This window comes from Schistocerca gregaria, chromosome 8 (assembly GCF_023897955.1).
Source record: "Schistocerca gregaria isolate iqSchGreg1 chromosome 8, iqSchGreg1.2, whole genome shotgun sequence".
In the NCBI taxonomy this organism is placed as follows: Eukaryota; Metazoa; Arthropoda; class Insecta; order Orthoptera; family Acrididae; genus Schistocerca; species Schistocerca gregaria.
In genome coordinates, this window is record NC_064927.1 from 11,565,581 (window position 1) to 11,592,735 (window position 27,155).

Here is a 27,155-nt window from a genome sequence, read left to right on the forward strand (position 1 = left end):
CTTTCCTCCATGGGATTAATGTCTCAAACAGTCTAGGATTTGATCGTTCCCTGGATGACCAGGAGTATTTTCCGATGCACATCTGGAGGCATTCTTTTATCTGTGGACTATCAGAGTGTTGTTGAAACACAGAAATTGCAGTGGGTTTGAATACAACAGTCACCATGCGAACTTTCCTCCATGGGAGAAATGTCTCAAACTGTCTACGCTTTGATGGTTTCCTGGAAGACCAGTAGTAGTTTCCGATGCACATCTGGAGGCATTCTGTAATCTGTGGACCTTAAAAGTGTTGATGAGACACAGAAATTGCATCAGCATTGAATACAACAGTCACCATGCGCACTTTCCTACATGGGGGTAATGTCACAAAAATTCTACGCTTTGATCGTACCCTGGAAGTCCAGAAGTAGTTTCCGATGCACATCTGGAAGCATTCTGTAGTCTGTGGACCATAAGTGTGTTGATGAAACACAGAAATTGCATCGGGATTGAATACAACAGTCACCATACGCACTTTCCTCCATGGGAGTAATGTCTCAAACAGTTTACGTATTGATCGTTCCCTGGAAAACCTGTAAAAGTTTCCGATGCTTATCTGGAGGCATTCTGTAATCTGTGGACTAACAGAGTGTTGATGAAACACAGAAATTGCATCGGGATTCAATACAACAGTCACCATGCGCACTTTCCTCCATGGGAGTAATGTCTCTAACAGTCTACGCTTTGATCGTTCCCTGCAAGACCAGTAGTAGTTTCCGATGCACATCTGGAGGCATTCTGTTATCTGTGGACTTTCAAAGTGTTTATGAAACACAGGAATTGCCGCGAGATTGAATACAATAGTCAACCATGCGCACTTTCCTCCATGGGAGTAATGTCTCAAACAGTCTACGCTTTAATAGTTCCCTGGAAGACCAGTAGTAGTTTCCGATGCACATCTGGAGGCATTCTGTAATCTGTAACCTATCTGAGTGTTGGTGAAACACAGAAATTGCATCGGGATTGAATACAACAGACACCATGCAAACTTTCCTCCATGGGAGTAATGTCTCTAACAGTCTACGCTTTGATCGTTCACTGCAAGACCAGTAGTAGTTTCCGATGCATATCTGGAGGCATTCTGCAATCTGTTGACCTTCAAAGTGTTGATGAAAAACAGAAATTGCCTCGGGATTGAATACAACAGTCACCATGCGCACTTTCCTCTATGGGAGTAATGTCTCTAACAGTCTACGCTTTGATCGTTTCCAGGAACAAAAGGGTAGTTTCCGATGCACATCTGGAGGCATTCTGCAATCTGTTGACCTTCAATGTGTTGATGAAACACAGAAATTGCATCGCGATTGAATACGACAGTCACCATGCGCACTTCCGTCCATGGGAGTAGTGTCTCAAACAGTTTACGCTTTGATCGTTCCCTGGAAGACCAGTAGTAGTTTCCGATGCTCATCTGGCGACATTCTGTAATGTGTGGACTATCAGAGTGTTGATGAAACACAGAAATTGCAATCAGGATTGAATACAACAGTCACCATGCGCACTTTCCTCCATGGTGTAATGTCCCAAACCGTTTACGTTTTGATCGTTCCCTGGAAGACCTGTAGTAGTTTCCGATGCACATCTGGAGGCATTCTGCAATCTGTGCAACTTCAATGTGTTTATGAAACACAGGAATTGCCACGAGATTGAATACAACAGTCACCATTCGCACTTTCCTCCATGGGAATAATGTCTCCAACAGTCTACGCATTGATTGTTCCCTGCAAGACCAGTAGTAGTTTACGATGCACATCTGGAGGCATTCTGTAATCTGTGAACCCCTAAAGTGTTGATGACACATAGAAATTTTCTCGGGACTGAGTACAACAGTCATCATGCGCATTTTCCTCCATTGGAGTGATGTCTCAAACAGAATACGCTTTGATCGATCCCTTTAAGACCAGTAGTAGTTTCCGATACACATCTGTAGGCATTCTGTTATCTCATGACTATCAGAGTGATGTTGAAACACAGATATTTCGTCGGGGTTGAATACAACAGTCACAATGCGCACTTTCCTCCATGGGATTAATGTCTCAAAGAGTTTAGGGTTGGATCGTTCCCTGGATGACCAGGAGTAGTTTCCGATGCACATCTGGAGGCATTCTGTAATCTGTAGACTATCAGAGTGTTGTTGAAACACAGAAATTGCATCGGGATTGAATACAACAGTCACTATGCGAACTTTCCTCCATGGGAGTAATGTCTCAAACTGTCTTCGCTTTGAACTTTTCCTGGAAGACCAGTAGTAGTTTCCGATGCACATCTGGAGACATTCTTTTATCTGTGGACCTTCAAAGTGTTGATGAGACACAGAAATTGCATCGGGATTGAATACAACTGTCACCATGCGGACTTTCCTCCATGGGACTAATGTCTCAAAAACTCTACGCTTTGATCGTTCCCTGGAAGACCAGTAGTAGTTTCCGATGGACATCTGGAGGCATTCTGTAGTCTGTGGACTATCAGAGTGTTGATGAAACACAGAAATTGCATCGTGAATGAATACAACTGTCGTCATGCGCAATTTCCTCCATGGGAGTAATGTCTCAAACAGTTTACGCGTTGATCGGTCCCTGAAAGACCGGTAGTAGTTTCCGACGCACAACTGGGGGCATTCTGTAACGTGTGGACTATCAGAGTGATGTTGAAACACAGAAATTGCATCAGGATTGAATGCAACAGTAACCATGCGCACTTTCCTCCATGGGAGTAATGTCTCAAACAGTTTACGCTTTGATCGTTCCTTCTAAGACCAGTAGTAGTTTCCGATGCACATCTGGGGACATTCTGTAATGTGTGGACTATCAGAGTGTTGATGAAAAACAGAAATTGCAATCAGGATTGTATACAACAGTCACCATGCGCACTTTCCTCCATGGGAGTAATGTCTCAAACAATTTACGCTTTGATCTTTCCCTGGAAGACCTGTACTAGTTTCCGATGCACAGCTGGAGGCATTCTGTAATCTGTGGACCTTCAAAGTGTTGATGAGACACAGAAATTGCATCGGGGTAGAATACAACAGTCACCATGGGCAATTTTCTTAAATGTTAGTAATGTCTCAAACAGTCTAGGACTTGATCGTTCCCTGGAAAGCAGTAGTAGTTTCCGATGCACATCTGGAGGCATTCTGTAACCTGTGGACCTTCAAAGTGTTGATGAGACACAGAAATTGCACCGGGATTGAATACAACAGTCACCATGCGCACTTTCCTACATGGGAGTAATGTCTCATACAGTTTACCTTCTGATCTTTCCCTGGAAGACCTGTAGTAGTTTCCGATGCACATCTGGAGGCATTCCGCAATCTGTCGACTAACAGAGTGTTGTTGAAACACAGAAATTGCATCGGGGTTGAATACAACAGTCACCATGCGCACTTTCCTCCATGGGATTAATGTCTCAAACAGTCTAGGCTTTGATCGTTCCCTGGATGACCAGGAGTATTTTCCGATGCACATCTGGAGGCATTCTTTTATCTGTGGACTATCAGAATGTTGTTGAAACACAGAGATTGCAGTGGGATTGAATACAACAGTCACCATGCGAACTTTCCTCCATGGGAGAAATGTCTCAAACTGTCTACGCTTTGATGGTTTCCTGGAAGACCAGTAGTAGTTTCCGATGCACATCTGGAGGCATTCTGTAATCTGTGGACCTTCAAAGTGTTGATGAGACACAGAAATTGCATCAGCATTGAATACAACAGTCACCATGCGCACTTCCCTACATGGGGGTAATGTCACAAAAATTCTACGCTTTGATCGTACCCTGGAAGTCCAGAAGTAGTTTCCGATGCACATCTGGAAGCATTCTGTAATCTGTGGACTTACAGAGTGTTGATGAAACACAGAAGTTGCATCGTTATTGAATACAACAGTCACCATGCGCACTTTCCTCTATGGGAGTAATGTCTCTAACAGTCTACGTTTTGATCGTTTCCTTTAACAGCAGTAGTAGTTTCCGATGCACATCTGGAATCATTCTGTAATGAGTGGACATTCAAAGTGTTGATGAGACACAGAAATTGCATCGGGGTTGAATACAACAGTCACCATGCGCAATTTTCCTAAAAGGGAGTAATGTCTCAAACAGTCTAGGACTTGATCGTTCCCTGGAAGAGCAGTAGTAGTTTCCGATGCACATCTGGATGCATTCTGTAATCTGTGGACCTTCAAAGTGTTGATGAGACACAGAAATTGCATCGGGATTGAATACAACAGTAACCATGCGCTCTTTCCTACATGGGAATAATGTCACAAAAATTCTACGCTTTGATCGTTTCCTGGAAGACCAGTAGTAGTTTCCGATGCACATCTGGATTCATTCTGTAGTCTGTGCACTATCAGAGTGTTGATGAAACACAGAAATTGCTTCGGGATTGAATTCAACAGTCAACATGCGCACTTTCCTCCATGGGAGTAATGTCTCAAACAGTTTACGCTTTGATCGATCCCTGGAAGACCAGTAGTAGTTTACGATGCACATCTGGGCACATTCTGTAATGTGTGGTCTATCAGAGTGTTGATGAAACACAGAAATTGCAATCAGGATTGAATACAAGAGTCACCATGCGCACCTTCCCCCTTGGGAGTAATGTCTCATACAGTTTACGTTTTGATCGTTCCCTGGAAGACCTGTAGTAGTTTCCGAAGCACATCTGGAGGCATTCCGCAATCTGTGGACTAACAGAATGTTGTTGAAACACAGAACTTGCATCTGGGTTGAATACAACAGTCACCATGCGCACTTTCCTCCATGGGATTAATGTCTCAAACAGTCTAGGCTTTCATCGTTCCCTGGATGACCAGGAGTATTTTCCGATGCACATCTGGAGGCATTCTTTTATCTGTGGACTATCAGAGTGTTGTTGAAACACAGAAATTGCAGTGGGATTGAATACAACAGTCACCATGCGAACTTTCCTCCATGGGAGTAATGTCTCAAACTGTCTACGCTTTGATGGTTTCCTGGAAGACCAGTAGTAGTTTCCGATGCACATCTGGAGGCATTCTGTAATCTGTGGACCTTCAAAGTGTTAATGAGACACAGAAATTGCATAGGTATTGAATACAATAGTCACCATGCGCACTTTCCTACATGGGGGTAGTGTCACAAAAATTCTACGCTTTGATCGTACCCTGGAAGACCAGAAGTAGTTTCCGATGCAGATCTGGAGGCATTCTGTAGTCTGTGGACTATCAGAGTGTTGATGAAACACAGAAATTGCATCGGGATTGAATACAACAGACACCATGCAGACTTTCCTCCATGGGAGTAATGTCTCTAACAGTCTACGCTTTGATCGTTAGCTGCAAGACCAGTAGTAGTTTCCGATGCACATCTGGAGGCATTCTGCAATCTGTTGACCATCAAAGTGTTGATGAAACACAGAAATTGCCACGGGATTGAATACAACAGTCACCATGCGCACTTTCCTCTTTGGGAGTAATGTCTCTAACAGTCTACGCTTTGATCGTTTCCTGGAACAGCAGGGTAGTTTCCGATGCACATCTGGAGGCATTCTGCAATCTGTTGACCTTAAAAGTGTTGATGAAACACAGAAATTGCCTCGGGATTGAATACAACAGTCACCATATGCACTTTTCTCTATAGGAGCAATGTCTCTAACAGTCTACGCTTTGATCGTTTCCTGGAACACCAGTAGTAGTTTCCGATGCACATCTGGAGGCATTCTGTAATCAGTGGACCTTCAAAGTGTTGATGAGACACAGAAATTGCATCGGGATTGAATACAACAGTCACCATGCGCAATTTTCCTAAATGGGAGTAACGTCTCAAACAGTCTAGGTCTTGATCGTTCCCTGGAAGACCAGTAGTAGTTTCCGATGCACATCTGGAGGCATTCTGTAATCTGTCGACCTTCAAAGTGTTGACGAGACACAGAAATTGCATCAGCATTGATTACAACAGTCACCATGCGCACTTCCGACATGGGGGTAATGTCACAAAAATTCTACGCTTTGATCGTACCCTGGAAGTCCAGAAGTAGTTTCCGATGCACATCTGGAAGCATTCTGTAGTCTGTGGACTATAAGTGTGTTGATGAAACACAGATATTGCTTCGGGATTGAATACAACAGTCACCATACGCACTTTCCTCCATGGGAGTAATGTCTCAAACAGTCTTCGCTTTGATCGTTCCCTCGAAGACCAGTAGTAGTTTCCGATGCACATCTGGAGGCATTCTGTAATCTGTAACCTATCTGAGTGTTGATGAAACACAGAAATTGCATCGGGATTGAATACAACAGACACCATGTGCACTTTCCTCCTTGGGAGTAATGTCTCAAACAGTTTACGTTTTGATCGTTCCCTGGAAGACCTGTAGTAGTTGCCGATGCACATCTGGAGGCATTCCGCAATCTGTGGACTAACAGAGTGTTGTTGAAACACAGAAATTGCATCGGGATTGAATACAACAGTCACCATGCGAACTTTCCTCCATGAGAGTTATGTTTCAAACTGTCTACGCTTTGATGGTTTTCTGGAAGACCAGTAGTAGTTTCCGATGCACATCTGGATGCATTCTGTATTCTGTGGACCAAAGTGTTGATGAGACACAGAAATTGCATAGGGATTGAATACAACAGTCACCATACGCACTTTCCTCCATGGGAGTATTGTCTCAAACAGTTTACGCTTTGATCGTTCCCTGGAAGACCAGTAGTAGTTTCCGATGCACATCTGGGGTCATTCTGTAATGTGTGGACTATCAGATTTTTGATGAAACCCAGAAATTACAAACAGGATTGAATACAACAGTCACCATGCGCACTTTCCTCCATGGGAGTAATGTCTCTAACAATCTACGCTTTGATCGTTCCCTGCAAGACCAGTAGTAGTTTCCGATGCACATCTGGAGGCATTCTGTAATCTGTGGACCTTCAAAGTGTTTATGAAACACAGGAATTGCCGCGAGATTGAATACAACAGTCAACCATGCGCACTTTCCTTCATGGAAGTAATGTCTCAAACAGTCTACGCTTTGATCGTTCCCTGGGAGACCAGTAGTAGTTTCCGATGCACATCTGGAGGCATTCTGTAATCTGTCACCTATCTGAGTGTTGATGAAACACAGAAATTGCATCGGGATTGAATACGACAGTCACCACGCGCACTTCCCTCCGTGGGAGTAGTGTCTCAAACAGTTTACGCTTTCATCGTTCCCTGGAAGACCAGTAGTAGTTTCCGATGCTTATCTGGGGGCATTCTGTAATGTGTGGACTATCAGAGTGTTGATGAAACACAGAAATTGCATCAGGATTGAATGCAACAGTAACCATGCGCACTTTCCTCCAAGGGAGTAATGTCCCAAACAGTTTACGCTTTGATCGTTCCTTCTAAGACCAGTTGTAGTTTCCGATGCACATCTGGGGACATTCTGTAATGTGTGGACTATCAGAGTGTTGATGAAAAACAGAAATTGCAATCAGGATTGTATACAACAGTCACCATGCGCACTTTCCTCCATGGGAGTAATGTCTCAAACAATTTACGCTTTGATCGTTCCCTGGAAGACCTGTACTAGTTTCCGATGCACAGCTGGAGGTATTCTGTTATCTGTGGACTTACAGAGTGTTGATGAAACACAGAAGTTGCATCGCTATTGAATACAACAGTCACCATGCGCACTTTCCTCTATGGGAGTAATGTCTCTAACAGTCTACGCTTTGATCGTTTCCTGGAACAGCAGTAGTAGTTTCCGATGCACATCCGGAGGCATTCTGTAATCAGTGGACATTCAAAGTGTTGATGAGACACAGAAATTGCATCGGGGTTGAATACAACAGTGACCACGGGCAATTTTCCTAAATGGGAGTAAAGTCTCAAACAGTCTAGGACTTGATCGTTCCCTGGAAGAGCAGTAGTAGTTTCCGATGCACATCTGGAGGCATTCTGTAATCTGTGGACCTTCAATGTGTTTATGAAACACAGGAATTGCCGCGATATTGAATACAACAGTCAACCATGCGCACTTTCCTTCATGGGAGTAATGTCTCAAACAGTCTACGCTTTGATCGTTCCCTGGAAGACCAGTTGTAGTTTCCGATGCACATCTGGAGGCATTCTGTAATCTGTCACCTATCTGAGTGTTGATGAAACACAGAAATTACATCGGGATTGAATACAACAGACACCATGCAAACTATCCTCCATGGGAGTAATGTCTAAAACAGTTTACGCTTTGATCGTTTCCTGGAACACCAGTAGTAGTTTCCGATGCACATCTGGAGGCATTCTGTAATCAGTGGACCTTCAAAGTGTTGATGAGACACAGAAATTGCATCGGGACTGAATACAACAGTCACCATGCGCAATTTTCCTAAATGGGAGTAATGTCTCAAACAGTCTAGGACTTGATCGTTCCCTGGAAGAGCAGTAGTAGTTTCCGATGCACATCTGGGGACATTCTGTAATGTGTGGACTATCAGAGTGATGATGAAACACAGAAATTGCAATCAGGATTGAATACAACAGTCACCATGTGCACTTTCCTCCTTGGGAGTAATGTCTCAAACAGTTTACGTTTTGATCGTTCCCTGGAAGACCTGTAGTAGTTTCCGATGCACATCTGGAGGCATTCCGCAATCTGTGGACTAACAGAGTGTTGTTGAAACACAGAAATTGCATCGGGATTGAACACAACAGTCACCATGCGAACTTTCCTCCATGAGAGTTATGTTTCAAACTGTCTACGCTTTGATGGTTTTCTGGAAGACCAGTAGTAGTTTCCGATGCACATCTGGATGCATTCTGTATTCTGTGGACCAAAGTGTTGATGAGACACAGAAATTGCATAGGGATTGAATACAAAAGTCACCATAGGCACTTTCCTCCATGGGAGTAATGTCTCAAACAGTTTACGCTTTGATCGTTCCCTGGAAGACCAGTAGTAGTTTCCGATGCACGTCTGGGGTCATTCTGTAATGTGTGGACTATCAGTTTTTTGTTGAAACCCAGAAATTGCAAACAGGATTGAATACAACAGTCACCATGCGCACTTTCCTCCATGGGAGTAATGTCTCTAACAATCTACGCTTTGATCGTTCCCTGCAAGACCAGTAGTAGTTTCCGATGCACATCTGGAGACATTCTGTAATCTGTGGACCTTCAAAGTGTTTATGAAACACAGGAATTGCCGCGAGATTGAATACAACAGTCAACCATGCGCACTTTCCTTCATGGAAGTAATGTCTCAAACAGTCTACGCTTTGATCGTTCCCTGGGAGACCAGTAGTAGTTTCCGATGCACATCTCGAGGCATTCTGTAATCTGTCACCTATCTGAGTGTTGATGAAACACAGAAATTGCATCGGGATTGAATACAACAGACCCCATGCAAACTTTCCTCATTGGGAGTAATGTCTCTAACAGTCTACGCTTTGATCGTTCCCTGCAAGACCAGTAGTAGTTTCCGATGCACATCTGGAGGCATTCTGCAATCTGTGGACCTTCAAAGTGTTGATGAAACACAGAAATTGCATCGGGATTGAATACAACAGTCACCATGCGCTCTTTGCTCTATGGGAGTAATGTCTCTAACAGTCTACGCTTTGATCGTTTCCTGGAACACCAGTAGTAGTTTCCGATGCACATCTGGAGGCATTCTGTAGTCTGTGGACTATCAGAGTGTTGATGAAACACCGAAGTTGCTTCGGGATTGAATACATCAGTCACCATGCGCACTTACCTCCATGGGAGTAACGTCTCAAACAGTTTACGCTTTGATCGTTCCCTGGAAGACCAGTAGTAGTCTCCGATGCACATCTGGGGACATTCTGTAATGTGTGGACTATCAGAGTGTTGATGAAACACAGAAATTGCAATCAGGATTGAATACAACAGTGACCATGTGCACTTTCCTCCTTGGGAGTAATGTCTCAAACAGTTTACGTTTTGATCGTTCCCTGGAAGGCCTGTAGTAGTTTCCGATGCACATCTGGATGCATTCCGCAATCTGTGGACTAACAGAGTGTTGTTGAAACACAGAAATTGCATCGGGGTTGAATACAACAGTCAACATGCGCACTTTCCTACATGGGGGTAATGTCTCAAACTGTCTACGCTTTGATGGTTTTCTGGAAGACCAGTAGTATTTTCCGATGCACATCTGGAGGCATTCAGTAATCTGAGGACCTTCAAAGTGTTGATGAGACACAGATATTGCATAGGGATTGAATACAACAGTCGCCATGCGCACTTTCCTACATGGGGGTAATGTCACAAAAATTCTACGCTTTGATCGTACCCTGGAAGACCAGTAGTAGTTTCCGATGCACATCTGGGGTCATACTGTAATGTGTGGACTATCAGATTTTTGATGAAACCCAGAAATTGCAAACAGGATTGAATACAACAGTAACCATGCGCACATTCCTCAATGGGAGTAATGTCTCAAACAGTTTACGTTTTGATCGTTCCCTGGAAAACCTGTAAAAGTTTCCGATGCACATCTGGAGGCATTCTGTAATCTGTGGACTAACAGAGTGTTGGTGAAACACAGAAGTTGCATCGGGATTCAATACAACAGTCATCATGCGCACTTTCCTCCATGGGAGTAATGTCTCTAACAGTCTACGCTTTGATCGTTCCCTGCAAGACCAGTAGTAGTTTCCGATGCACATCTGGAGGCATTCTGTAATCTGTGGACCTTCAAAGTGTTTATGAAACACAGGAATTGCCACGAGATTGAATACAGCAGTCAACTATGCGCACTTTCCTCCTTGGGAGTAATGTCTCAAACAGTCTACGCTTTGAACGTTCCCTGGAAGACCAGTAGTAGTTTCCGATGCACATCTGGAGGCATTCTGTAATCTGTAACCTATCTGAGTGTTGATGAAACACAGAAATTGCATCGGGATTGAATACAACAGACACCATGCAAACTTTCCTCCATGGGAGTAATGTCTCTAACAGTCTACGCTTTGATCGTTAGCTGCAAGACCAGTAGTAGTTTCCGATGCACATCTGGAGGCATTCTGCAATCTGTTGACCATCAAAGTGTTGATGAAACACAGAAATTGCCTCGGGATTGAATACAACAGTCACCATGCGCACTTTCCTCTTTGGGAGTAATGTCTCTAACAGTCTACGCTTTGCTTTGATCGTTTCCTGGAACACCAGGGTAGTTTCCGATGCACATCTGGAGGCATTTTGCAATCTGTTGACCTTCAAAGTGTTGATGAAACACAGAAATTGCCTCGGGATTGAATACAACAGTCACCATGCGCACTTTCCTCTATGGGAGTAATGTCTCTAACAGTCTACGCTTTGATCGTTTCCTGGAACACCAGTAGTAGTTTCCGATGCACATCTGGAGGCATTCTGTAATCAGTGGACCTTCAAAGTGTTGAAGAGACACAGAAATTGCATCGGGATTGAATACAGCAGTCGCCATGCGCAAATTTCTTAAATGGGAGTAACGTCTCTAAACAGTCTAGGACTTGATCGTTCCCTGTGAGAGCAGTAGTAGTTTCCGATGCACGTCTGGAGGCATTCTGTAATCTGTGGACCTTCAAAGTGTTGATGAGACACAGAAATTGCATCTTGATTGAATACAACAGTCAACATGCACACTTCCCTAAATGGGAGTAATGTCTCATACAGTTTAGGCTTTGATCGTTCCCTGGAAGTCCAGTAGTAGTTTCCGATGCTCAACTGACGACATTCTGTAATGTGTGGACTATCAGAGTGTTGATGAAACACAGAAATTGCAATCAGGATTGAATACAACAGTCACCATGCGCACTTTTCTCCATGGGAGTAATGTCCCAAACCGTTTACGTTTTGATCGTTCCCTGGAAGACCTGTAGTAGTTTCCGATGCACATCTGGAGGCATTCTGTTATCTGTGGACTATCAGAGTGTTGTTGAAACACAGAAATTGCATCGGGATTGAATACAACAGTCACCATGCGCACTTTCCTACATGGGGGTAATGTCACAAAAATTCTACGCTTTGATCGTACCCTTGAAGACCAGAAGTAGTTTCCGATGCACATCTGGAAGCATTCTGTAGTCTGTGGACTATCAGAGTGTTGATGAAACACAGAAATTGCATCGGGATTGAATACAACAGTCACCATACGCACTTTCCTCCATGGGAGTAAAGTCTCAAACAGTTTACGCTTTGATCGTTCCCTGGAAGACCAGTAGTAGTTTCCGATGCACATCTGGGGTCATTCTGTAATGTGTGGACTACATGATTTTTGATGAAACCCAGAAATTGCAAACAGGATTGAATACAACAGTAACCATGCGCACATTCCTCCTTGGGAGTAATGTCTCAAACAGTTTACGTTTTGATCGATCCCTGGAAGACCTGTAGTACTTTCCAATTCACATCTGGAGGCATTCTGTAATCTGTGGACTAACAGAGTGTTGATGAAACACAGAAATTGCATCGGGATTGAATACAACAGTCACCATACGCACTTTCCTCCATGGGAGTAATGTCTCAAACAGTCTACGCTTTGATCGTTCCCTCGAGGACCAGTAGTAGTTTCCGATGCACATCTGGAGGCATTCTCTAATCTGTAACCTATCTGAGTGTTGATGAAACACAGAAATTGCATCAGGATTGAATACAACAGACACCATGCAAACTTTCCTCCACGGGAGTAATGTCTCTAACAGTCTACGCCTTGATCGTCCCCTGCAAGACCAGTAGTAGTTTCCGATGCACATCTGGAGGCATTTTGCAATCTGTTGACCTTCAAAGTGTTGATGAAACACAGAAATTGCCTCGGGATTGAATACAACAGTCACCATGCGCACTTTCCTCTATGGGAGTAATGTCTCTAACAGTCTACGCTTTGATCGTTTCCTGGAACACCAGTAGTAGTTTCCGATGCACATCTGGAGGCATTCTGTAATCAGTCGATCTTCAAGGTGTTGATGAGACACAGAAATTGCATCGGGGTAGAATACAACAGTCACCATGGGCAATTTTCTTAAATGGGAGTAATGTCTCAAACAGTCTAGGATTTGATCGTTCCCTGGAAAGCAGTAGTAGTTTCCGATGCACATCTGGAGCCATTCTGTAATCTGTGGACCTTCAAAGTGTTGATGAGACACAGAAATTGCATCGGGATTGAATACAGCAGTCACCATGCGCACTTTCCTACATGGGAGTAATGTCTCATACAGTTTACCTTCTGATCATTCCCTGGAAGACCTGTAGTAGTTTCCGATGCACATCTGGAGGCATTCCGCAATCTGTGGACTAACAGAGTGTTGTTGAAACACAGAAATTGCATCGGGGTTGAATACAAAAGTCACCATGCGCACTTTCCTCCATGTGATTAATGTCTCAAACAGTCTAGGTTTTGATCGTTCCCTGGATGACCAGGAGTATTTTCCGATGCACATCTGGAGGCATTCTTTTATCTGTGGAATATCAGAGTGTTGTTGAAACACAGAAATTGCAGTGGGATTCAATCCAACAGTCACCATGCGAACTTTCCTCCATGGGAGAAATGTCTCAAACTGTCTACGCTTTGACGTTTTCCTGGAAGACCAGTAGTAGTTTCCGATGCACATCTGGAGGCATTCTGTAATCTGTGGACCTTCAAAGTGTTGATGAGACACAGAAATTGCATCAGCATTGAATACAACAGTCACCATGCGCACTTTCCTACATGGGGGTAATGTCACAAAAATTCTACGCTTTGATCGTACCCTGGAAGTCCAGAAGTAGTTTCCGATGCACATCTGGAAGCATTCTGTAGTCTGTGGACCATAAGTGTGTTGATGAAACACAGAAATTGCATCGGGATTGAATACAACAGTCACCATACGCACTTTCCTCCATGGGAGTAATGTCTCAAACAGTTTACGTTTTGATCGTTCCCTGGAAAACCTGTAAAAGTTTCCGTTGCACATCTGGAGGCATTCTGTAATCTGTGGACTAACAGAGTGTTGATGAAACACAGAAATTGCATCGGGATTCAATACAACAGTCACTATGCGCACTTTCCTCCATCGGAGTAATGTCTCTAACAGTCTACGCTTTGATCGTTCCCTGCAAGACCAGTAGTAGTTTCCGATGCACATCTGGAGGCATTCTGTAATCTGTGGACGTTCAAAGTGTTTATGAAAAGCAGGAATTGCCGCGAGATTGAATACAATAGTCAACCATGCGCACTTTCCTCCATGGGAGTAATGTCTCAAACAGTCTACGCTTTAATCGTTCCCTGGAAGACCAGAAGTAGTTTCCGATGCACATCTGGAGGCATTCTGTAATCTGTAACCTATCTGAGTGTTGATGAAACACATAAATTGCATCGGGATTGAATACAACAGACACCATGCAAACTTTCCTCCATGGGAGTAATGTCTCTAACAGTCTACGCTTTGATCGTTTCCTGGAACACCAGTAGTAGTTTCCGATGCACATCTGGAGGCATTCTGTAATCAGTGGACCTTCAAAGTGTTGATGAGACACAGAAATTGCATTGGGATTGAATACAACAGTCACCATGCGCAATTTTCCTAAATGGGAGTAACGTCTCAAACAGTCTAGGTCTTGATCGTTCCCTGGAAGAGCAGTAGTAGTTTCCGATGCACATCTGGAGGCATTCTGTAATCTGTGGACCTTCAATGTGTTGATGAGACACAGAAATTGCATCGGGATTGAATACGACAGTCACCATGCGCACTTCCCTCCATGGGAGTAGTGTCTCAAACAGTTTACGCTTTGATCGTTCCCTGGAAGACCAGTAGTAGTTTCCGATGCTCATCTGGAGGCATTCTGCAATCTGTGCACCTTCAATGTGTTTATGAAACACAGGAATTGCCACGAGATTGAATACAACAGTCACCATGCGCACTTTCTTCCATGGGATTAATGTCTCAAAGAGTTTAGGGTTGGATCGTTCCCTGGATGACCAGGAGTAGTTTCCGATGCACATCTGGAGGCACTCTGTAATCTGTAGTCTATCAGAGTGTTGTTGAAACACAGAAATTGCATCGGGATTGAATACAACAGTCACCATGCGAACTTTCCTCCATGGGGGTAATGTCTCAAACTGTCTTCGCTTTGATCTTTTCCTGGAAGACCAGTAGTAGTTTCCGATGCACATCTGGAGACATTCTGTAATCTGTGGACCTTCAAAGTGTTGATGAGACACAGAAATTGCATCGGGATTGAATACAACTGTCACCATGCGGACTTTCCTCCATGGCACTAATGTCTCAAAAATTCTACGCTTTGATCGTTCCCTGGAAGACCAGTAGTAGTTTCCGACGCACAACTGGGGGCATTCTGTAATGTGTGGACTATCAGAGTGTTGATGAAACACAGAAATTGCATCAGGATTGAATGCAACAGTAACCATGCGCACTTTCCTCCATGGGAGTAATGTCTCAAACAGTTTACGCTTTGATCGTTCCTTCTAAGACCAGTAGTAGTTTCCGATGCACATCTGGGGACATTCTGTAATGTGTGGACTATCAGAGTGTTGATGAAAAACAGAAATTGCAATCAGGTTTGTATACATCAGTCACCATTTGCACTTTCCTCCATGGGAGTAATGTCTCAAACAATGTACGCTTTGATCTTTCCCTGGAAGACCTGTACTAGTTTCCGATGCACAGCTGGAGGCATTCTGTAATCTGTGGACTTACAGAGTGTTGATGAAACACAGAAGTTGCATCGTTATTGAATACAACAATCACCATGCGCACTTTCCTCTACGGGAGTAATGTCTCTAACAGTGTACGCTTTGATCGTTTCCTTTAACAGCAGTAGTAGTTTCCGATGCACATCTGGATGCATTCTGTAATCTGTGGACCTTCAAGGTGTTGATGAGACACAGAAATTGCATCGGGATTGAATAATACAGTCACCATGCGCTCTTTCCTACATGGGAGTAATGTCACAAAAATTCTACGCTTTGATCGTTCCCGTGAAGACCAGTAGTAGTTTCCAATGCACATCTGGATTCATTCTGTAGTCTGTGCACTATCAGAGTGTTGATGAAACACAGAAATTGCTTCGGGATTGAATTCAACAGACACCATGTGCACTTTCCTCCATGGGAGTAATGTCTCAAACAGTTTACGCTTTGATCGATCCCTGGAAGACCAGTAGTAGTTTACGATGCAAATCTGGAGACATTCTGTAATGTGTGGTCTATCAGAGGGTTGATGAAACACAGAAATTGCAATCAGGATTGAATACAAGAGTCACCATGCGCACGTTCCCCCTTGGGAGTAATGTCTCATACAGTTTACGATTTGATCGTTCCCTGGAAGACCTGTAGTAGTTTCCGATGCACATCTGGAGGCATTCCGCAATCTGTGGACTAACAGAATATTGTTGAAACACAGAAATTGCATCTGGGTTGAATACAACAGTCACCATGCGCACTTTCCTCCATGGGATTAATGTCTCAAACAGTCTAGGCTTTGATCGTTCCCTGGATGACCAGGAGTATTTTCCGATGCACATCTGGAGGCATTCTTTTATCTGTGGACTATCAGAGTGTTGTTGAAACACAGAAATTGCAGTGGGATTGAATACAACAGTCACCATGCGAACTTTCCTCCATGGGAGTAATGTCTCAAACTGTCTTCGCTTTGATCTTTTCCTGGAAGACCAGTAGTAGTTTCCGATGCACATCTTTAGGCATTCTGTATTCTGTGGACCTTCAAAGTGTTGATGAGACACAGAAATTGCATCGGGATTGAATACAACTGTCAGCATGCGGACTTTCCTCCATGGGACTAATGTCTCAAAAATTCTACGCTCTTATCGTTCCCTGGAAGACCAGTAGTAGTTTCCGATGCACATCTGGAGGCATTCTGTAGTCTGTGGACTATCAGAGTGTTGATGAAACACAGAAATTGCATCGTGATTGAATACAACTGTCGTCATGCGCAATTTCCTCCATGGGAGTAATGTCTCAAACAGTTTACGAGTTGATCGGTCCCTGGAAGACCAGTAGTAGTTTCCGACGCACATCTGGGGGCATTCAGTAATGTGTGGACTATCAGAGTGTTGATGAAACACAGAAATTGCATCAGGATTGAATGCAACAGTAACCATGCGCACTTTCCTCCATGGGAGTAATGTCTCAGACAGTTTACGCTTTGATCGTTCCTTCTAAGACCAGTAGTGGTTTTCGATGCACATCTGGGGACATTCTGTAATGTGTGGACTATCAGAGTGTTGATGAAAAACAGAAATTGCAATCAGGATTGTATACAACAGTCACCATGCGCGCTTTCCTCCATGGGAGTAATGTCTCAAACAATTTACGCTTTGATCGTTCCCTGGAAGACCTGTACTAGTTTCCGATGCACAGCTGGAGGCATTCTGTAATCTGTGGACTTACAGAGTGTTGATGAAACACAGAAGTTGCATCGTTGTTGAATACAACAGTCACCATGCGCACTTTCCTCTATGGGAGTAATGTCTCTAACAGTCTACGCTTTGATCGTTTCCTGGAACAGCAGTAGTAGTTTCCGATGCACATCCGCAGGCATTCTGTAATCAGTGGACATTCAAAGTGTTGATGAGACACAGAAATTGCATCGGGATTGTATACAACAGTCACCATGACCACTTTCTTCACATGAGTAAATCTCAAACTGTTTACGCCTTGATCGTTCCCTGGAAGACCAGTAGTAGTTTCCGATGCACATCTGGAGGCATTCTGTAATCTGTTTACTATCAGATTGTTGTTGAAACACAGATATTGCTTCGGGATTGAATACAACAGTCACCATGCGGACTTTCCTCTATGGGAGTAATGTCTCACAGAGTCTACGCTTTGATCGTTCCCTGGAAGACAAGTAGTAGTTTCCCATGCACATCTGGAGGCAATCTGTAACCTGTGGACTATCAGAGTGTTCATGAAACACAAAAATTGCATCGGGATTGAATACAACAGTCACCAGGCGCACTTTCCTCCATGGGAGTAATGTCTGAAACAGTCTACGCTTTGATCGTTCCCTGGAAGACCAGTGGTAGTTTCCGGTGCATATCTGGAGACAATCTGTAATCTGTGGACTATCACAGTGTTGATGAAACACAGAAATTGCATCGGGATTGAATACAACAGTCACTATCCGCAATTTCCTCCATGGGAGTAACATCTGAAACAGTCTACGATTTGATCGTTTCCTGGAAGACCAGTAGTAGATTCCGATGCACATCTGGATTCATTCTGTAGTCTGTGCACTATCAGAGTGTTGATGAAACACAGAAATTGCTTCGGGATTGAATTCAACAGTCACCATGCGCACTTTCCTCCATGGGAGTAATGTCTCAAACAGTTTACGCTTTGATCATTCCCTGGAAGACCAGTAGTAGTTTGCGATGCACATCTGGGGACATTCTGTAATGTGTGGTCTATCAGAGTGTTGATGAAACACAGAAATTGCAATCAGGATTGAATACAAGAGTCACCATAAGCACTTTCCTCCTTGGGAGTAATGTCTCATACAGTTTACGTTTTGATCGTTCCCTGGAAGACCTGTAGTAGTTTCCGATGCACATCTGGAGGCATTCCGCAGTCTGTGGACTAACAGAGTGTTGTTGAAACACAGAAATTGCATCTGGGTTGAATACAAGAGTCACCATGCGCACTTTCCTCCATGGGATTAATGTCTCAAACAGTCTAGGCTTTGATCGTTCCCTGGATGACCAGGAGTATTTTCCGATGCACATCTGGAGGCATTCTTTTATCTGTGGACTATCAGAGTGTTGTTGAAACACAGAAATTGCAGTGGGATTGAATACAACAGTCACCATGCGAACTTTCCTCCATGGGAGTAATGTCTCAAACTGTCTGCGCTTTGATGGTTTCCTGGAAGACCAGTAGTAGTTTCCGATGCACATCTGGAGGCATTCTGTAATCTGTGGACCTTCAAAGTGTTGATGAGACACAGAAATTGCATAGGTATTGAATACAATAGTCACCATGCGCACTTACCTACATGGGGGTAGTGTCACAAAAATTCTACGCTTTGATCGTACCCTGGAAGACCAGAAGTAGTTTCCGATGCTCATCTGGCGACATTCTGTAATGTGTGGACTAACAGAGTGTTGATGAAACACAGAAATTGCCTCGGGATTGAATACAACAGTCACCATGCGCACTTTCCTCTATGGGAGTAATGTCTCTAACAGTCTACGCTTTGATCGTTCCCTGGAAGACCAGTAGTAGTTTCCGATGCTCATCTGGCGACATTCTGTAATGTGTGGACTATCAGAGTGTTGATGAAACACAGAAATTGCAATCAGGATTGAATACAACAGTCACCATGCGCACTTTCCTCCATGGTGTAATGTCCCAAACCGTTTACGTTTTGATCGTTCCCTGGAAGACCTGTAGTAGTTTCCGATGCACATCTGGAGGCATTCTGCAATCTGTGCACCTTCAATGTGTTTATGAAACACAGGAATTGCCACGAGATTGAATACAACAGTCACCATGCGCACTTTCCTCCCTGGGAATGATGTCTCCAACAGTCTACGCTTTGATCGTTCCCTGCAATACCAGTAGTAGTTTACGATGCACATCTGGAGGCATTCTGTAATCTGTGAACCTTGAAAGTGTTGATGACACATAGAAATTTTCTCGGGACTGAGTACAACAGCCATCATGCGCATTTTCCTCCATTGGAGTGATGTCTCAAACAGAATACGCTTTGATCGTTCCCTTTAAGACCAGTAGTAGTTTCCGATGCACATCTGGAGGCATTCTGTTATCTCTTGACTATCAGAGTGTTGTTGAAACACTGAAATTTCATCGGGGTTGAATACAACAGTCACCATGCGCACTTTCCTCCATGGGATTAATGTCTCAAAGAGTTTAGGGTTTGATCGTTCCCTGGATGACCAGGAGTAGTTTCCGATGCACATCTGGAGGCATTCTTTAATCTGTAGACTATCAGAGTGTTGTTGGAACACAGAAATTGCATCGGGATTGAATACAACTGTCACCATGCGGACTTTCCTCCATGGGACTAATGTCTCATAAATTCTACGCTTTGATCGTTCCCTGGAAGACCAGTAGTAGTTTCCGATGCACATCTGGAGGCATTCTGTAGTCTGTGGACTATCAGAGTGTTGATGAAACACAGGAATTGCATCGTGATTGAAAACAACAGTCGCCATGCGCAATTTCCTCCATGGGAGTAATGTCTCAAACAGTTTACGGATTGATCGGTCCCTGTAAGACCAGTAGTAGTTTCCGTCGCAGATCTGGGGGCATTCTGTAATGTGTGGACTATCAGAGTGTTGATGAAACCCAGAAATTGCATCAGGATTGTATACAACAGCCACATTGCGCACTTTCCTCCATGGGAGTAACGTCTCAAACAATTTACGCTTTGATCGTTCCCTGGAAGACCTGTACTAGTTTCCGATGCACAGCTGGAGGCATTCTGTAATCTCTGGACTTACAGAGTGTTGATGAAACACAGAAGTTGCATCGTCATTGAATACAACAGTCACCATCGCACTTTCCTCTATGGGAGTAATGTCTCTAACAGTCTACGCTTTGATCGTTTCCTGGAACAGCAGTAGTAGTTTCCGATGCACATCTGGAGGCATTCTGTAATCAGTGGACCTTCAAAGTGTTGATGAGACACAGAAATTGCATCGGCGTTGAATACAACATTCACCATGGGCAATTTTCCTAAATGGGAGTAATGTCTCAAATAGTCTAGGACTTGATCGTTCCCTGGAAGAGCAGTAAAAGTTTCCGATGCACATCTGGATGCATTCTGTAATCTGTGGACCTTCAAAGTGTTGATGAGACACAGAAATTGCATCGGGATTGAATACAACAGTCACCATGCGCACTTTCCTACATGGGAGTAATGTCACAAAAATTCTACGCTTTGATCGTTCCCTGGAAGACCAGTAGTAGTTTCCGATGCACATCTGGATTCATTCTGTAGTCTGTGCACTATCAGAGTGTTGATGAAACAAAGAATTTGCTTCGGGATTGAATTCAACAGTCACCATGCGCACTTTCCTCCATGGGAGTAATGTCTCAAACAGTTTACGCTTTGATCGTTCCCTGGAAGACCAGTAGTAGTTTCCGATGAACATCTGGGGACATTCTGTAATGTGTGGTCTATCAGAGTGTTGATGAAACACAGAAATTGCAATCAGGATTGAAAACAACAGTCACCATGCGCACTTTCCTCCTTGGGAGTAATGTCTCATACAGTTTACGTTTTGATCGTTCCCTGGAAGACCTGTAGTAGTTTCCGATGCACATCTGGAGGCATTCCGCAATCTGTGGACTAACAGAGTGTCGTTGAAACACAGAAATTGCATCGGGGTTGAATACAACAGTCACCATGCACACTTTCCTACATGGGGGTAATGTCACAAAAATTCTACGCTTTGATCGTTCCCTGGAATACCAGTAGTAGTTTCCGATGCACATCTGGATTCATTCTGTAGTCTGTGCACTATCAGATTGTTGATGAAACACAGAAATTGCTTCGGGATTGAATTCAACAGTCACCATGCGTACTTTCCTCCATGGGAGAATTGTCTCAAACAGTTTACGCTTTGATCGTTCCCTGGAAGACCAGTAGTAGTTTCCGATGCACATCTGGGGACATTCTGTAATGTGTGGTCTATCAGAGTGTTGATGAAACACAGAAATTGCAATCAGGATTGAATACAACAGTCACCATGCGCACTTTCCTCCTTGGGAGTAATGTCTCATACTGTTTACGTTTTGATCGTTCCCTGGAAGACCTGTAGTAGTTTTCGATGCACATCTGGAGGCAATCCGCAATCTGTGGACTAACAGAGTGTTGTTGAAACACAGAAATTTCATCGGGGTTGAATACAACAGTCACCATGCCCACTTTCCTCCATGGGATTAATGTCTCAAACAGTCTAGGCTTTGATCGTTCCCTGGATGACCAGGAGTATTTTCCGATGCACATCTGGAGGCATTCTTTTATCTGTGGACTATCAGAGTGTTGTTGAAACACAGAAATTGCAGTGGGAATGAATACAACCGTCACCATGCGAACTTTCCTCCATGGGAGTAATGTCTCAAACTGTCTACGCTTAGATGGTTTCCTGGAAGACCAGTAGTAGTTTCCGATGCACATCTGGAGGCATTCTGTAATCTGTGGACCTTCAAAGTGTTGATGAGACACAGAAATTGCATAGGTATTGAATACAATAGTCACCATGCGCACTTTCCTACATGGGGGAAATGTCACTAAAATTCTAGGATTTGATCGCACCCTGGAAGACCAGAAGTAGTTTCCGATGCACATCTGGAGGCATTCTGTAGTCTGTGGACTTTCAGAGTGTTGTTGAAACACAGAAATTGCATCAGGATTGAATGCAACAGTAACCATGCGCACTTTCCTCCATGGGAGTAATGTCTCAAACAGTTTACGCTTTGATCGTTCCTTCTAAGACCAGTAGTAGTTTTCGATGCACATCTGGGGTCATTCTGTAATGTGTGGACTATGAAACACAGAAATTGCAATCAGGATTGTATACAACAGTCACCATGCGCACTTTCCTCCATGGGAGTAATGTCTCAAACAATTTACGCTTTGATCGTTCCCAGGAAGACCTGTATTAGTTTCCGAAGCACAGCTGGAGGCATTCTGTAATCTGTGGACTTACAGAGTGTTGGTGAAACACAGAAGTTGCATCGTTATTGAATACAACAGTCACCATGCGCACTTTCCTCTATGGGAGTAATGTTACAAAAATTCTACGCTTTGATCGTTCCCTGGAAGACCAGTAGTAGTTTCCGATGCACATCTGGAGGCATTCTGTAATCAGTGGACCTTCAAAGTGTTGATGAGACACAGAAATTGCGTCGGGGTTGAATACAACAGTCACCATGGGCCATTTTCCTAAATGGGAGTAATGTCTCAAACAGTCTAGGACTTGATCCTTCCCTGGAAGAGCAGTAGTAGTTTCCGATGCACATCTGGATGCATTCTGTAATCTGTGGACCTTCAAAGTGTTGATGAGACACAGAAATTGCATCGGGATTGAATACAACATTCACCATGCGCACTTTCCTACATGGGAGTAATGTTACAAAAATTCTACGCTTTGATCGTTCCCTGGAAGACCAGTAGTAGTTTCCGATGCACATCTGGATTCATTCTGTAGTCTGTGCACTATCAGAGTGTTGATGAAACACAGAAATTGCTTCGGGATTGAATTCAACAGTCACCATGCGCACGTTCCTCCATGGGAGTAATGTCTCAAACAGTTTACTCTTTGATCGTTCCCTGGAAGACCAGTAGTAGTTTCCGATGCACATCTGGGGACATTCTGTAATGTGTGGTCTATCAGAGTGTTGATGAAACACAGAAATTGCAATCAGGATTGAATACAACAGTCACCATGCGCACTCTCCTCCTTGGGAGTAATGTCTCATACAGTTTACGGTTTGATCGTTCCCTGGAAAACTTGTAGTAGTTTCCGATGCACATCTGGAGGCATTCTGTAATCTGTAACCTATCTGAGTGTTGATGAAACACAGAAATTGCATCGGGATTGGATACAACAGACACCATGCAAACTTTCTTCCATGGGAGTAATGTATCTAACAGTCTACGCTTTGATCATTCCCTGCAAGACCAGTAGTAGTTTCCGATGCACATCTGCTGGCATTCTGCATCTGTGTACTTTCAAAGTGTTGATGAAACACAGAAATTGCCTCGGGATTGAATAACACAGTCACCATGCGCACTTTCCTCTATGGGAGTAATGGCTCTAACAGTCTACGCTTTGATCGTTTCCTGGAACACCAGTAGTAGTTACCGATGCACATTTGGAGGCATTCCGTAATCAGTGGACCTTCAAAGTGTTGATGAGACACAGAAATTGCATCGGGATTGAATACAACAGTCACCATGCGCAATTTTCATAAATGGGAGTAATGTCTCAAACAGTCTAGGACTTGATCGTTCTCTGGAAGAGCAGTAGTCGTTTCCGATGCACATCTGGAGGCATTCTGTAATCTGTGGACCTTCAAAGTGTTGATGAGACACCGAAATTGCATCGGGATTGAATACAACAGTCACCATGCGCACTTTCCTACATGGGAATAATGTCACAAAAATTCTACGCTTTGATCGTTCCCTGGGAGACCAGTAGTAGTTTCCGATGCACATCTGGATTCATTCTGTAGTCTGTGGACTATCAGAGTGTTGATGAAACACAGAAATTGCTTCGGGATTGAATACAACAGTCACCATGCGCACTTTCCTCCATGGGAGTAATGTCTCAAACAGTTTACGTTTTGATCGTTCCCTGGAAGACCAGTAGTAGTTTCCGATGCTCATCTGGCGACATTCTGTAATGTGTGGACTATCCGAGTGTTGATGAAACACAGAAATTGCAATCAGGATTGAATACAACAGTCACCATGCGAACTTTCCTCCATGGGACTAATGTCACAAAAATTCTACGCTTTGATCGTTCCCTGGAAGACCAGTAGTAGTTTCCGATGCACATCTGGAGGCATTCTGTAGTCTGTGGACTATCAGAGTGTTGACGAAACACAGAAATTGCAATCGGGATTGAATACAACAGTCACCATGCGCACTTTCCTCCATGGGAGTAATGTCTCAAACAATTTACGCTTTGATCGTTTACTGGAAGACCTGTACTAGTTTCCGATGCACGTCTGGAGGCATTCTGTAATCTGTGGACTAACAGAGTGTTGATGAAACACAGAAATTGCATCGGGATTGAATACAAAAGTCACCATGCACACTTTCCTCCATGGGAGTAATGTCTCAAACCGTTTACGTTTTGATCGTTCCCTGGAAGACCTGTAGTAGTTCCCGATGCACTTCTGGAGGCATTCTGCAATCTGTGGACCTTCAAAGTGTTTATGGAACACAGGAAGTGCCACGAGATTGAATACAACAGTCACCATGCCCACTTTGACCCATGGGAGTAATGTCTCCAACAGTCTACGCTTTGATCGTTCCCTGCAAGACCAGTACTAGTTTACGATGCACATCTGGAGGCATTCTGTAATCTTTGGACCTTGAGAGTGTTGATGACACATAGAAATTTCCTCGGAACTGATTACAGCAGTCATCATGCGCATTTTCCTCCATAAGAGTGATGTCTCAAACAGAATACGCTTTGATCGTTCCCTTTAAGACCAGTAGTAGTTTCCGATGCACATCTGGAGGGATTCTGTAATCTGTAAACTATCAGAGTGTTGTTCAAATACAGAAATTGCATCGGGATTGAATACAACAGTCACCATGCGCACTTTCCTCCATGGGAGTAATGTCTCAAACAGTTTACGCTTTTATCGTTCCCTGGAAGACCAGGAGTAGTTTCCGATGCACATATGGTGGCATTCTGTAATCAGCGGACTATCAGAGTGTTGATGAAACACAGAAATTGCATCGGGATTGAATACAACAGTCACCATGCGCACTTTCGTCCATGGGAGTAATGTCTCAAACAGTTTACGCATTGATCGTTCCCGGGAAGACCAGTAGTTGTTTGCGATGTACATCTGGGTTCATTCTGTAATGTGTGGACTATCAGAGTGTTGTTGAAACACAATAATTGCATCGGGATAGAATACAACAGTCACCATGCAAAATTTTCCTAAATGGGAGTAATGTCTCAAACAGTCTACGCTTTGATCGTTCCCTTTAAGACCAGTAGTAGTTTGCGATGCACATCTGGAGGCATTCTGTAATCTGTAGACTATCAGAGTGTTGATGAAACACAGAAATTGCATCGGGATTGAATACAACAGTCACCATGCGCACTTTCCTCCATGGGAGTAATGTCTCAAACAGTCTACGCTTTGATCGTTCCCTGGAAGACCTGTAGTAGTTTCCGATGCACATCTGTAGGCATTCTGTAGTCTGTTTACTATCAGAGCGTTAATGAAACACAGAAATTGCATCGGGATTGAATACAACAGTAACCATGCGCACTTTCCTCCATGGGAGTAATGTCAAGAACAGTTTACGCTTTGATCGTTCCCTGGAAGACCAGTAATAGTTTCCGATGCATATCTGGTGTCTTCCTGTAATCTGTGGACCTTGGAAGTGTTGATGAAACATAGAAATTGCTTCGGGATTGAATACAACAGTCATCATGCGCATTTTCCTCCATGGGAGTGATGTCTCAAACAGAATACGCTTTCATCGTTCCCTTTAAGGCCTGTAGTAGTTTCCGATGCACATCTGAGGCATTCTGTAATCTGTAAACTATCAGAGTGTTGTTCAAACACAGAAATTTCATCGGGATTGAATACAACAGACACCATGCGCACTTTCCTCCATGGGAATAATGTCTCAAACAGTTTACGCTTTGATCGTTCCCTGGAAGACCAGTAGTTGTTTCCGATGGTCATCTGGGTTCATTCTGTAATGTATGGACTATCAGAGTGTTGTTGAAACACAAATATTTCATCGGGATTGAATGCAACAGTCACCATGCGCAATTTTCCTAAATGGAAGTAATGTCTCAAACAGTCTACGCTTTGATCGTTCCCTGGAAGACCAGTAGTAGTTTCCAATGCACATCTGGAGGCATTCTGTAATCTGTGGACTATCAGAGTGTTGTTGAAACACAGAAATTGCATCGGGATCGAATACAACAGACACCATGCGCACTTTCCTCCATGGGAATAATGTCTCAAACAGTCTATGATTTGATCGTACCCTGGATGAGCAGGAGTAGTTTCCGATGCACATCTGGAGGCATTCTGTAATCTGTGGACTATCAGAGTGTTGTTGAAACACAGATATTGCATCGGGATTGAATACAGCAGTCACCATGCGAACTTTCCTCCATTGGAGTAATGTCTCAAACTTTCTACGCTTTGATCGTTTCCTGGAACACCAGTAGTAATTTCCGATGCACATCTGGAGGCATTCTGTAATCTGTGGACCTTCAATGTGTTGATGAGACACAGAAATTGCATCAGGATTGAATACAACAGTAACCATGCGCACTTTCCTACATGGGAGTAATGTCACAAAAATTCTACGCTTTGATCGTTACCTGGAAGACCAGTAGTAGTTTCCGATGCACATCTGGGGGCATTCTGTAATGTGTGGACTATCAGAGTGTTG